Raw genomic sequence first — 13,176 nt, 5'->3', positions numbered from 1 at the left:
CTTTTCGTAAATGTTTATTGAGTTCCTACTCTGTGCCAAGAAAAATCTTAGGCACTGGAAATATAGTATTAAACAAAGCAGAATTCCTGGCATCATTTGGGGGGAAAGACAAGAAGATGGAGTGACTGAGCAGGAGAGAGGGTCTCGTGTACATACCGAAATAGACCTGTGTACAGTGTGAGGAACATCTGCAACTCAAGAGTAAAAAAAAAAAATTTTTTTTTAATTTTTAAATTTAATTTGATTTAGGATGTATGAGTAGGTTTTTTTTTTTTTTTTGTAGAGACAGAGTCTCACTGTACCGCCCTCGGGTAGAGTGCCGTGGCGTCACACGGCTCACAGCAACCTCCAACTCCTGGGCTTAAGCGATTCTCTTGCCTCAGCCTCCCGAGTAGCTGGGACTACAGGCGCCCGCCACAACGCCCGGCCATTTTTTGGTTGCAGTTTGGCTGGGGCTGGGTTTGAACCCGCCACCCTCGGCATATGGAGCCGGCGCCCCACTCACTGAGCCACAGGCGCCGCCCTTTTATTTTGTTTTGTTTTTTGAGACAGAGTGTTAGTTTGTTGCCCTTGGTAGAGTGCTGTGGCATCATAGCTCACAGCAACCTCCAACTCTTGGGCTCAAGCAATTCTCTTGTCTCAGCCTCCCAAGTAGATGGGACTATAGGCACCTGCCACATGCTTGGCTAGACAATTCAATTTTAAAAAATGGGCAAAAGAGTCACTGCACAAAGGAAGATATACACACGGCCAATAAAAACAGTGAAATGCTCAATGTCATTAGTCAGTAGAGAAATGTAAATTAAAACCAGAATGAGATGCCGCGGATAACATCTAACAGCAGCAAGGATGCACTTCCTATGTTGATGGTGGAGGTAGAAGAAAACCTGACAGTTTCCTATAAAACTAAACATTTACCTCCCCCGTACCCAGCAATTCCATTCATAGGTCTTTACTTAAGAGAAACAAAAACATGTATCCACACAAAGACTGGTGTAAGAACATTGTTAGCAACTTCGTTTGGCCAAAACCTTGAAATGGCTGAGTGTTCATCAACAAGAAAATAGGTACTAAAAAGACAAACACAAAAACAAACCCAACCCGAGGTATAGAATACTCATATTCAGCAATCAAGAGGAACAGACTAGGGGCGGCGCCTGTGGCTCAGTCAGTAGGGCGCCGGCCCCATATACCAAGGGTGGCGGGTTCAAACCCGGCCCGGCTGAACTGCAACCAAAAAAAAAAAAAAAAAAATAGCCGGGCGTTGTGGCGGGCGCCTGTGGTCCCAGCTACTCGGGAGGCTGAGGCAAGAGAATCGCTTAAGCCTGGGAGTTGGAGGTTGCTGTGAGCTGTGTGATGCCACGGCACTCTACCGAGGGCCATAAAGTGAGACTCTGTCTCTACAAAAAAAAAAAAAAAAGAGGAACAGACTATCGACGCGTGCAACATGGATACTAACGAACGGAAAACATAGTGCTGAGTCCAGGAAGCCTTAGAGAAAAAACTACACATGCCCGATCCCATTTGTGTCAAGTCCCCAATCGGGGAAAACTAATCTACTAAATCAGAACAGCAGTTGCTTCTGGGGTAATGGCAATTATACCCTGACAAGGGTTTGAGGTACACGGGTGTTTACATTGGTGGGAACTCAATGAATGTATAGTTAAGGTGTGTATTTCACTATATGTAAATTTTATCACACATACCAAAAAAAAGAGCTGCTCTGAAGAGAAAGCAAACAAGGAAATACATAATAAAATTTCAGATAGTGGCATTATATGGTTCAATGCTGCTCCACTTTTTGGATAAGGGCTCTGACCCAAATCAGAAGGTAATTACAAAAGACTAAAGCGATGCTGCCCACCTGTGCACATGAACACCCCATCAAAGTTTAATTTGCCACAGAGACATCCCTTCCCCCATTTTTAGCTCTTTCTTTTCCATCAGAGAAGAAATACAGAATAAACGCCAGACTGTTAATTTCCTGTGGGAGCTTTGTTAGGATCTTGTTAATTGCCTTTCCGCTCAACTCCTCATTTTCAAAAACAGTTCAGTACTCATCGGAAGGAACTACTCTAACATAATATTTAATATTTAATCTCTGAACTTTTGGTCTTTACTGGCTGCATCTTAATCATGAGTTTTGTACAAATCTTCTATCACTCTCGCCAGGTCTAAACAGGTAAATATTCTCAGATGGCCAGGTACCAGGTTCTCTTGGTTCACTAAGATATTTTCCTTTTTATTTATTCCAAGATCACCCCGATGTTTTGCAAAAGATGAAACAAATAAAATGGAAGCAGATGTTTTGATGATATTTGAACTACAAAGGCGCGAGGCAGCCAAAAACTTCTTTCTCTTTTTGAAAGTTTTATACTCTTCTACAGAGCATGTGGTGTTCTAAGCTTTGGAAATAAAATGCCTGTCAGAAAAAGGATTCTCTGTATGGAAAACAAAACACATGTTTAAGAGAAAAAATGCCTGCCTTCCTGTGTGTGTACAGAAAGCATGCAGACATCCTCAGTACCTGGTCTAACAACTGTCACTTAGCAGGAAGTGGCTCAGAAACCATCAAAAATATGGGCTTTAGTGTCAAACCAGCCTGGATTTGAAACCTGCTTCACAGCCCACTTGCTGTGTTACCTGAGACAAATTATTAATGTCTCTGAACCTTCATTTCTTCCTCTGCAAAATGAGGATAAGAATATTTTCCTCATAAGGTTGCTGAAAGGATTAAATAACTACCATATAAATTAGCAAAGAAAACACCAGACGCTCAGTAGGGTGTTGAATCTAATGAGTCCTCACTGGCATTAAATCTAGTCTAGAGAAGTGATGGTAGTTAGAGTTCAAAACCAACCAGACTTAGAAAGGTTCTGGGGATTTGGGTCCAATGCAAGTCTGGGAAGATGGGTTTCATGATCAAATCAGACAGTGGATAAAACAATACTTTGGGGTGACAATTTTTACCCCCCCCACACAAGATGTTGCCCTTAAAGTCCAGCCAAAAAGCACCCCAGACTGAGGGGTACCAGTTTGAAGGCTCCTCATTTTACCCCAAACTTAATATCCTCATGCTGGCTGTCTCAGAGTCATGACATTTAGTTACCAGGACAAACGATGGCCTTTGCCCTTGTTAGCCTCCTGAGGTCATGAGCGTGTGGGCCTTGTCACACAGCTGGAGTGGCAGTGTGTCACTTCCAGGCCCACCCCTCTCTCCCATTGGTGCTACAGAGAGGGGAGTGCCAAAGCGGCTTCTGCAACTTGGCTGATGTACCTCATTGGGTCATGGCAGAAAGCCTCAACCTTGACTTTGTGTAACCAGCAAAGAAGTAACCTAGAAAAAAGACAAGATAGTTCCATAGTGGAGCAGGGCATCCCACTGCTAAAATCACATGTCACAGTGAGGAGTGTCAGGAAAGGGAGGACTCTAGAGGAATGAGGAAGCTGGAAACCCTGTGTCAGGCTGAGTTTACCATGGTTCAAAGGTTGTTTGGAGGTGTGCATAACGTCTTTCCTATAAAAACATGCAAGCATGTTTGAATTCCCTCTGCACGCTGTGCTCCCAATGCAAACAAATCCACTCTGTACTGTTTGAACTCCACCCTCAACTGTTGTAGGTTTCTGCTTTCTTTGCTCTCTTGCTGATTGAAAGTGTCCCAAACCTCCTTGCTTCTGGGTGTGCAGTTTGAGGATTCACCTGAAAGATCCATTTTCAGAAAGCAGCGACCTCAATTATCGCCTTATCTGACCCACAGTGACCCTGCTTTCACCTGCATTATCTCATTGATTGCTCAAAACCTGGGGTCTAGGGAGGTCACGCGTTATGATCCACTTATAGATCTGAAAACTGCTGTTCAGAGATGTCAGGGAAGTGACTGAAGTTCCCCTCCCAGAAGATGCAGGACACAGTAGGTTAAGTCCAGGTCTTATTCCTAGGTAGACAGGACTCTCCCATCTCCAATTCCAGCTACGTGAGCTCTGTGTCACAGCTTCCTCATTGAGGATTAAATAAGATAATGTATATTAACGCTTTTGATACTACACCAAAATGTAAATAATTAAAAACATCAGGCCAGGCCCGGTGGTTCACGCCTGTAATCCTAGCACTTTGAGAGGCCAAGGCCGGAGGATTGCTTCAGCTTAGGAGTTGGAGCTCAGCCCGAGCAACATTAACCCTGTCTCTCTAAAAATTAGAAAAACTTGAGGAGGTGCCTGTGGCTCAAAGGAGTAGAGTGCCGGCCCCATATACCGGAGGTGGCAGGTTCAAACCCAGTCCCGTCCAAAAACTGCAAAATAAATAAATAAATAAATAAATAAAAGGATAGGAAAATATATTAACAAAAAAAAAAATTAGAAAAAATTAGCTGGGTGTCATGATGGGCACCTGTAATCCCAGCTATTTGGGAGGCCGAGGCAGGAACATTGCTTAAACGCGGGAGTTTGCAGTGGCTGTCAGCTGTGATGACACCACTGCACTCTACCTGGGGACAAAAAAATCATTCTCATGTCATTTCAGTACTCAACGCACATCAAAATATTTCATGTATTTTTTTTGTTTGTGTGAATGTACAGGGTGGCCATAAAGTTCGTGTACGATTGCACACTATTTTAAATTGTACACAAACGTTATGGCCACCCTGTACAACCCAAAGTAAAATGATTATCAAACGTTATGGACTATTCCATAGGTCCCATTATCTATTGCCAGTTCTTTTCCTAGGAGACAGAACCAAGTTACCAGGCTACCACAATACACGGGTTTTTATTTCTAAATATTCCAACTACTTTGTTGTGATGCATTTTTTAAAATTGTTTTAAAAAACAATCTTCCTAGATTGATTTGTATTTATTTTGGTAAGAATATGCATTTTTCCATTAAGTTACTTAAAATATTTGTGTGTTTCTCATTTGATATTAGTTAATTACAATCTGGTCAATGACCTCATCTACTTTTTAAAAATATACTTTAGTGCTTTCGTCTATATTTTGAATAGTAAAATTTTTATTAGTTATAATATATATATATATATATTTTGCAGTTTTTGGCTGGGGCTGGGTATGAACCTGCCACCTCCAGCTTATGGGGCTGGCGCCCTACTCCTTTGAGCCACAGGTGCCGCCAATTATAATATATTCTTTTTGTTCACTTGCTTTCCTGTTTTTTTTTCATATACATATTTTTTCCTTTTTCAAATTTCAGAATATTAGGGGGAACACCTGCTTTGTTTATATACTTTGTTTTTGTACAAATTGAGTCAAAGTTATACATATAAGTGTGCCTTGCACCTCAATAGTGTGCACTGTATCTATTAGGTGTGAACTTACCCATCCCTTCCTAATATCTCTTTTTCCTTTTGACACATACTTTATTATATACACACATCTCACATGTAATTCCTATCATATAATATTAAAGAGTATTTTAAGAATATATAACATATTCCTGTTGCGATTGATGTCTTCCATTTGATCATTAATCATAGCTGGCCCCAAAATACTCTTGAGACTTATAGCTACTTTGATACAATTAAACTGTGTGTTTTTTTATATTTATATATTTAAAATTATATGTGTTATGTGCTTAGATGAATATATTTAAAATTATTATGTGTTATGTGCTTAGATGAATCAATTTTCTTTTCCATCATTATATGTGGTGATCTCATATTACATATTACAATTCATTTCCCTTTTACTTTGAATGTCTTTTAGGAGTTTGAATCTATTTCTAGAATTCTTCTGTACAGCATTTATAATAAAAAGGTTTTCTTCTTTTATTCTAGACACTCATAGTTCTGAAAGTTGTTTTGTAATGTGTTTGAAGTTTTTGAAGATAAAAAATTCATTCTTTTAAAAAATTTTTCACTTTTAGTTTATTCTAAAATACATTATCTCGTGGAATAAAATTATGCAAATTTGTTGAGATATGCAATGTTTCACTATGATTTTTCTCTACTAATTTCTTTGATTCTTAAAGAATCCTAACATCATCATACAGAAAAAAAACTCATTCCACAAAGATGTTCGTAGCTATATTATCTAAAATAGTGAAATAATAAAAAATAAAAATTTCCATCAATTAACTAGGTTATGGTACATCCATATGATGAATATGTGCATCTATATTTATTTTCCTGAAAATATATCATGATATACAGTCAAATGAGAAACAATTTACAGAGTAGTTTAAATTAATCTCATTTTTGAAATTCATGCATTTATATGTAAAGGCTATATTAAAAATGTCTGAAACATCGAGAACGAAATGTGAATAGTAATAATCTTGAAGGTTAGGTTATTTTTGGTAATTATTTTCCTTCTTGTCTCTACATTTTTTTAATTTTTTTTTCTTTTTTGAGACAGAGTCTCACTTTGTTGTCCTTGGTAGAGTGCCATGGTGTCACAGCTCACAGCCATCTCAAACTCTTGGGCTCAAGCGATTCTCTTGCCTCAGCCTCCCAAGTAGCTGGGACTACAGGCACCCGACACAACACCTCTATATTTTTTAAATAATAATAATTTTCAATATTAAATTTGTAAATAAATATATATATATTTTGTTTCTTTTCTTTTCTTTTTTTTTTTTTTTTGAGACAGAGTCTCACTCTGTCACCCTGGGTTGACATGGCTTACAGCAACCTCAAACTCTTGGGCTTGAACAATCCTCTTGCCTCAGCCTCCCGACTAGCTAGGACTACAGGCGCCCACCACAATGCCTGGCTGTTTTTTCTATTTTTAGTAGAGACAGGGTCTTATTTTTTCTCAGGCTGGTCTGGAACTCCTGAGCCCAAGCAATCAACCTACCTCAGCCTCTCAAAGTGCTAGGATTACAGACAAGAGCCATGGTGCTCAGCCTTAAATATATTTTTAAAATATAAAGAATGTTGATGAGGGTGAAATGGTTTTCTTTTCTTTTCTCTTTCTTTCTCTCTCTTTTTTTTTTTTTAAGAGAAAGCTCTGTCACCCAGGATAGAATTCAATAGAGCCATCACAGCTCACTACAGCCTCAGACTCCTGGGCTTAAGCAATCCTCTCACCTCAGCCTCTTGAATAGCTAGGACTACAAACATAGGCCACTATGCCCAGCTAAGTTTTTTTCTTTTTATTTTGGTAGAGACTGGATCTCAAATTCCTAGCCTCACGTGATCCTTTCAGGGGCCTCCCAAAGTGCTGGGATTACAGGTATGAGCCACCATATCAAGCCTCAACATGGTCTGATGCTTGGTGTTCAAAGAGAACAAATGTGTGGACACCAGCAAGTCATGTAACACAAATTACAGTCAATCAGACCAACAAATAAGAAAATATTACGTTATCCCTGATATCTTGAGAACAATCTTTATAACTCGTCCTTTTCAAATATAGTGAGCTGTACATAAACAATTTTTAAAGTATAGTCCATTTCACTTGATGATGGTGGTTATTGCCTTTGGCATTTAATTACTGCATGCAGAGAAAAAATGCTGGTAGAAAAGACATAGCAGCTTTTGGAAATTAATACAACAAATGGGAACCTTTGTTCTTCCTTCTATACATTCTACTAAGGAAGGCATTCATTTTTTTACCACCAGAGTCTGAATCAGCTTCAGTCACCCCACGGAAACTTCCCAGAAAAAAGTGCTCTAATAAGATAGAGAAGTCTGTAACCAGCTGAACAGCAAGAAGGCCATCTTACTCAATTTCTAGACAATCACCACCCATTAGTCATTTAAGGTTTAACTAAGCCTTAGTGTGGTTAGTGGTAGATAGGAAATCTTTAACTGAAGAAGTGTCACTAAATTAAAAATTGCTGATTTTTTTTTTTTTTGAGACAGGGTCTCGTTACCTATTTGGCCTCAAACTAGTGAGGTTAGGTGATCCTCCCACCTTAGCCTTCCAAGTAGCTAGGTTTACAAGGCACATGCCATTTTGAGATTCCATGTTCTAAGGAGTTAACATTGAGGAAAAATGGTTCTAAAGTATTCTGTGTAAAGAGAGATTATAGATAAAGCCAGCCAAAAAGAGAGCATGCTAAATCCAATCCCATGAATATGTATTTCACAATGTGTATTTACTCCTTATCATGTAAACAATACCTCCCTAAAACCACCAACTCTGTAGGGTGATACCTGGTGTTAAACTGCTCTTGAGTTATAAGGGACATGGCCATATCACGTGGGCAGCGACAGAATAGCCACTGTGAAAACTGAGATAAATGAGTCAACAAATCCCTGAAAAGAGCAAATTTACAAATTTACAAATTTTTGTTAAATTTACAAATTAAAATTGTGATCATACTAAAGGAGTTTTAGAGTAAACGTAAAATTTCTTTTAAGACCCTAAATTATCATTTTCACCAGTTGCTACCACAACAGGTTTGGTTGAATCATTTAATGATGTGAAAGAGAAAAAAGTTCGAGGGAGGATCATAACCGTAACTAAGTTGATCTGATTTTTTTTTTTTAGTTGATCTGATTTTTAGATGCCACCTCTAGGAAGGCATTAGTCTTTGACAGACTAATGTCAAATGGCTAAGAATTTGAATAATGTGAGAAAAAAATCACCAAAAAAAAATATATAGACAGTAAGAGTGAAGATAGCTTTAAAAAATTCCACGTTTTTTTACAACACAGTATTTAATTTTTTTCAAAGCATCTAAAAAAACATAAGAATTATTACAAAACTCTGGATGACAAATCCAAACAGTTCTCATGCATCATTTAGATGTTTGCAAAGAAAAAGATGCCCCTCTCCTCCTGGGATTGTGGGTGGTGTTAGAGACCCTCCCGGTCCTGTATACCCACAGTCAGCCTAGAGGTCTGTACAGCAGTAACAAACGAGGCATCATCTGAAAGGGACGCAACTGTGGAGCTTCCATCGGTTGGTGAACAACCCAGCTCTGGCTTTTCCAGATACTCTGCAGGAAGGAACAGGTTTGTGACACTGGAGGCTTTGGCTACATCTTCTACTCTGAACTATAACCATATGTTCTGTGCTTTCAGACGTGCTTCCGCTCATATGCCCTGGAATGTGCATGATCTTCCCCGAACTGCAACCTCTTAGTGAACTTGGCTGGGGTTCGTGTCTGGCTCAACTGGAATTTGCCTCCCTGAAGTGGATGCAAGGCAGGACAGAGTGAACCTGAATGCCGGCTGGAAGTGCCACCCCTTGTCACCACCTCTGCTGCAGGGACAGAGCAAGACGCCTGCTATAAGGAGATCAGTTGCTGCAGTTGCTGGGAGATGCCAATCCACCAGGACGCCCACTGGGTTTCCTGGGCAGGAGCTGATAGCTGGCCTGACCTTCATATTTGACATAACCATGCTAAGCCATTTCCCATTCTAATCATGAGAAAAACACCACCCAACTCCACGAAGGCATGTTGCCAACCACCTGATTTATACTACTCAAAACTGTCAAGATCACAGAAAATAAAGAAAGTCTGAGAAATTGTCACTGCCAAGAAGAGCCGGAGGAGACACGGCAACTAAATGTAATGTGGGATGGAATCCTTGAAAAATTATTTAGGTCCAAATGAAAGAAATCTAAAGAAAGTATGAACTTCAGTTCATGTATCTTTGGTTCATTAATATCAACAAATGTACCTCACTAACATAAGGTTACCAGTTTGGTTAAAAACTGGGTGTCAAGGTAAATGGGAACTCTTTAGATCATCTTCTCAATTTTTCTGTAAATTTGAAGCTGTTCTAAAAAATAAAGTCTAATTTTAAAAAGTGCTTTCTACTAAGATTTGGCAATAAACAACATCCTGAAAAACTAAACATTTCATAATCACTTTCATTTCTGCATTCCTGGATTCTTTATCCTTCCTGATCATATTTCTGAAAATGATTAACTTCATTGTTTTAATTTAAGAATTCAAATTACTTGGAATTATTCAAGAAAACCTTTCATAAGCATATGTTAGAGAGAAGCAGAAGGAACAGAAAAATTAGTGGCCAAGACTTTGACGACAGCTGGGTACACACACAGCAGATGTGGACGTGCCTACAGAGCTATGGGCAAGGTTTTTAAATATTGGGGTTTTTTTGAGGTTTTTTTTTGTTTGTTTGTTTTTGGCCCGGGCCTGGGCTTGAACCCGCCACCTCCAGCATATGGGGCTGGTGCCCTACTCCTTTGAGCCACAGGCACCACCCGGTTTTTAAATATTGTGAGACTTGGGTTTGAGAGAGGAAACGGATGAGACCCTAGTAGCGCCGTCTTCTCAGTCCATGTTATCCCTTAAATGAAGATGAGATTAATCTTCATTTGGCCCCTATGTCCTCAAACCTCCTATTTTAACATACATAGCCCTTAATTTGCTATATAGAAGATCTGAATAGACAACGGGAAGGGGATCAGAAACTCCTTAGGAAGGAAAAAGTCTCCTAAAGGTTACTTCTACTTTTTTATGCTTAAGAAACAGGAGAGTGGAAGAGAAACATTTAGTTCACCACAGGGTAAAAGAGTAAACATTTTTGGACTAAATAATCCTGCAATTGCATCCTGCCTGGGAATGGGCCCAAGATGGAAAAGTACACAGCTAGAAGTCGGGGGGCCATATAGTTACTTCCTACGGCCTTCAGGTGAGAGGAGTGTAAGCCCACAGAGGCTCACAACTCTTCACACATGAACCAAAAGCCATGATCCAAAGGCAGATTTGGATGGAGACAGCAGGTGGAAAGATAGTCAATGGGAGGGAAGTTCAGATGCCATGGCTATGTGGGGGTAGCAATACTCCTGATGTGTTAGACTACTATTTTCAAAAACATTTTCTTATGAGAACAGTGTCTTCATGATGAAACTTAGCCACAGCCCAAATAACTAGCTTCTAAATTAACCTTTGGAACATGGCTTGCTCTAGAAGTGACCCTCAGTGCTTACAGGACCTCCTGCTCTCCTTCCTGTCTCATTATGTATTGTGGATCTACAAGTCCTATTGGGTCTTTACTCATCATCTCTAACATATAAGATTTTCCTTCCCATTCCCACTGGCCATAGTCTGCCTTAGCCACCTCTGTCTTGGTTTCTGTCACTGTTCAGGCTGCTCTCCAGTGTGCGGTGAGCTGGCTGCCAGACATGCTCAGCTCTGGTGCTGACCCAGTTGCCTCCATCCATGTCATGCTGTGCAACAGAACCTGCTCTGAGTCCTCTCCCCATCACCCCCAAGACTGGCTCATTTTTCCTGTATAGGCTGCTATGGTCTAGAATTTCATGCCTTCCCCATGTTCATTCGTTAAAGGCCTAATCCTCAAGATGATTGTATTTGGTGAGGCCTTTGGGGAAGTGATTAGATCACAAGGGAGAAGCCTTCATGAATGAATTAGTGCTCTTAGGAAGGGGCCCATGGAGCTGCTGGCCCTTTCTCTGCCCTGTGAGGACACAGCCAGAAGACAGCCCTTATCAGAAACCCAATGCACCAGTGCTTTGATCTTGGACTTTCCAGCTTCCAGAAAAATAAAAAATAAATTTCTGTTCTTTGTAAGTCACCCAGAGAATGATATTTTGTTCCAACAGCTGGAATGGACCAAGCCATTGCCACATTTCACTCCTTAGACCCACCTGGTGCCAGGAGCCACTTCTCCAGCTCCCTCCTGCCCCGCCCTCCATGGCTGTGAGTAAATAGACCCCACCTTGGCTCAGCCCACCTCTTTGGACCTGCTTTCTGGGAGCAATCTCACAAGCACCCTGCTCCTCTGGGCCTCCTGAAGGGTGTGGAGACTCCATCACACATTATCTGACGTTGGCCCAGCGCCCCTTAGCTGTTCTCAATCCCCTTCCAATTGACAATCAAGTTAATTTTCTAAAACATCCTTAAATTGTATTCCTTTTATATTCAAAACTTAGAAAAGCTTCCTATTAACCACAGAATAAAGTCCTAATTCTTAGCTTGGGCTTTAAGGCCCTCCATTTACTATTTCAGCTCCGTTTTCTAATCTCAGATTCAGAACTGGCGTTCTCTGCAGCAGGTCTGTTTAACATTTCTCGGACACCACCTCTTGCTCTGGCTTTGCACCTTTTCTCGTTCAGCTCTGCTAACTGGAAGCGTCCCCCTGCTCCTTCATCCGTCCACATGTTATCAGTTCTCCTAGTAGCACAACCCCCATGGCTCCAGCTGCCTGCCTTGTTGCCCCCCCATCACCAAACACCTGTGGCTATGAGATCCAGAGCACTTGCCTGAATGTTGTAGACTTGTACCTTATTCTATAGATCAGTGGTTCTCAACCTGTGGGTCGTGACCCCTTTGTTCAATTTGTAACAACATGGCAATTCGGAAGGTTGAGAACCACTGCTATAGATTTACACACATTAAATCTTAAGTTTTAGACCTTACTGTCAGCCCCGCATGGTAAGAGCTGTAGCTTACACAGCTTTGATTTCCTGGCAGGGCCCAGCTAAAAGGAAATGATATGGATTTTAAAGGTTGAATTTTATAGAGTCAGTTTAAATGCTGCCTCCCCTGGAACCTTGAACAAAGTAAGCCTCACCTCTCCAAATCTCATAAAATTTGGGATTGTAATTCTTGCTCATTGTTGGGAAAATTAAAAAGACATAGCACTTGCACTTTATTAGGTGTTCAGGAAGTATTTGTGGAGTGAATAATAGAAGTTTAATAGATACTTTGTTGGTTGATTAATGAATGTGGATGTCCTTAAACACACTCTGGTCCTCATTAGCACATTAGTGTAAAGACTCAATGAAATTACACGTTCTACCCTTCAGGCATAGCTACTTTTATGTGATGTGCTAAAGTCTTCTTAAGGTGAGACCTGCTGTGACCTGTCTTCTCACAGACCTCACAGCCAAAAGAGTCCAAAAGTTAGAAACAACAGCACTCCCATTCATGACTGCATTTGTAAATTATTCCTTGAAATTTACATCAAAAATAGTCCTTTGTAGTCTTAGTCCAAAGGCTAAGAAAGACCACAAAGTTCATCATAGTACTAACCAGAATCCTAGGACTTTAGTGTGGCCATTCCTGTCCAGTTCAAGGCCCACGTTTTATGTTTTGTTATATTTTGACAATTTAATTAAGAGAACAGAGGAAAAGGAAACTTGATCAGAAGGCACGGTCTCCCATTAGATCATTAAGAGTGAACCAGGGAAGGCTTCTGCCTCTTTATGAAAAATCAAAGTAAGGATGTTTGTTTGGTTTGGTTTTGAAGTCTCACAACGTGCCCAGGCTGCTGGCCT

At 40.3% G+C, this 13,176-nt stretch overlaps 1 protein-coding gene across 4 annotated transcripts in view; it reads right to left on the bottom strand.

The window, feature by feature from the left end:
- Positions 1-13,176, bottom strand: part of PAPSS2 (3'-phosphoadenosine 5'-phosphosulfate synthase 2) — an 88,024-nt gene that overhangs the window by 35,814 nt on the left and 39,034 nt on the right. The gene's annotated exons all lie outside the window — the stretch shown is intronic.

The sequence above is a fragment of the Nycticebus coucang genome, chromosome 3 (assembly GCF_027406575.1).
Source record: "Nycticebus coucang isolate mNycCou1 chromosome 3, mNycCou1.pri, whole genome shotgun sequence".
In the NCBI taxonomy this organism is placed as follows: domain Eukaryota; kingdom Metazoa; phylum Chordata; class Mammalia; order Primates; family Lorisidae; genus Nycticebus; species Nycticebus coucang.
This window is presented reverse-complemented; position numbering and strand designations above follow the sequence as displayed.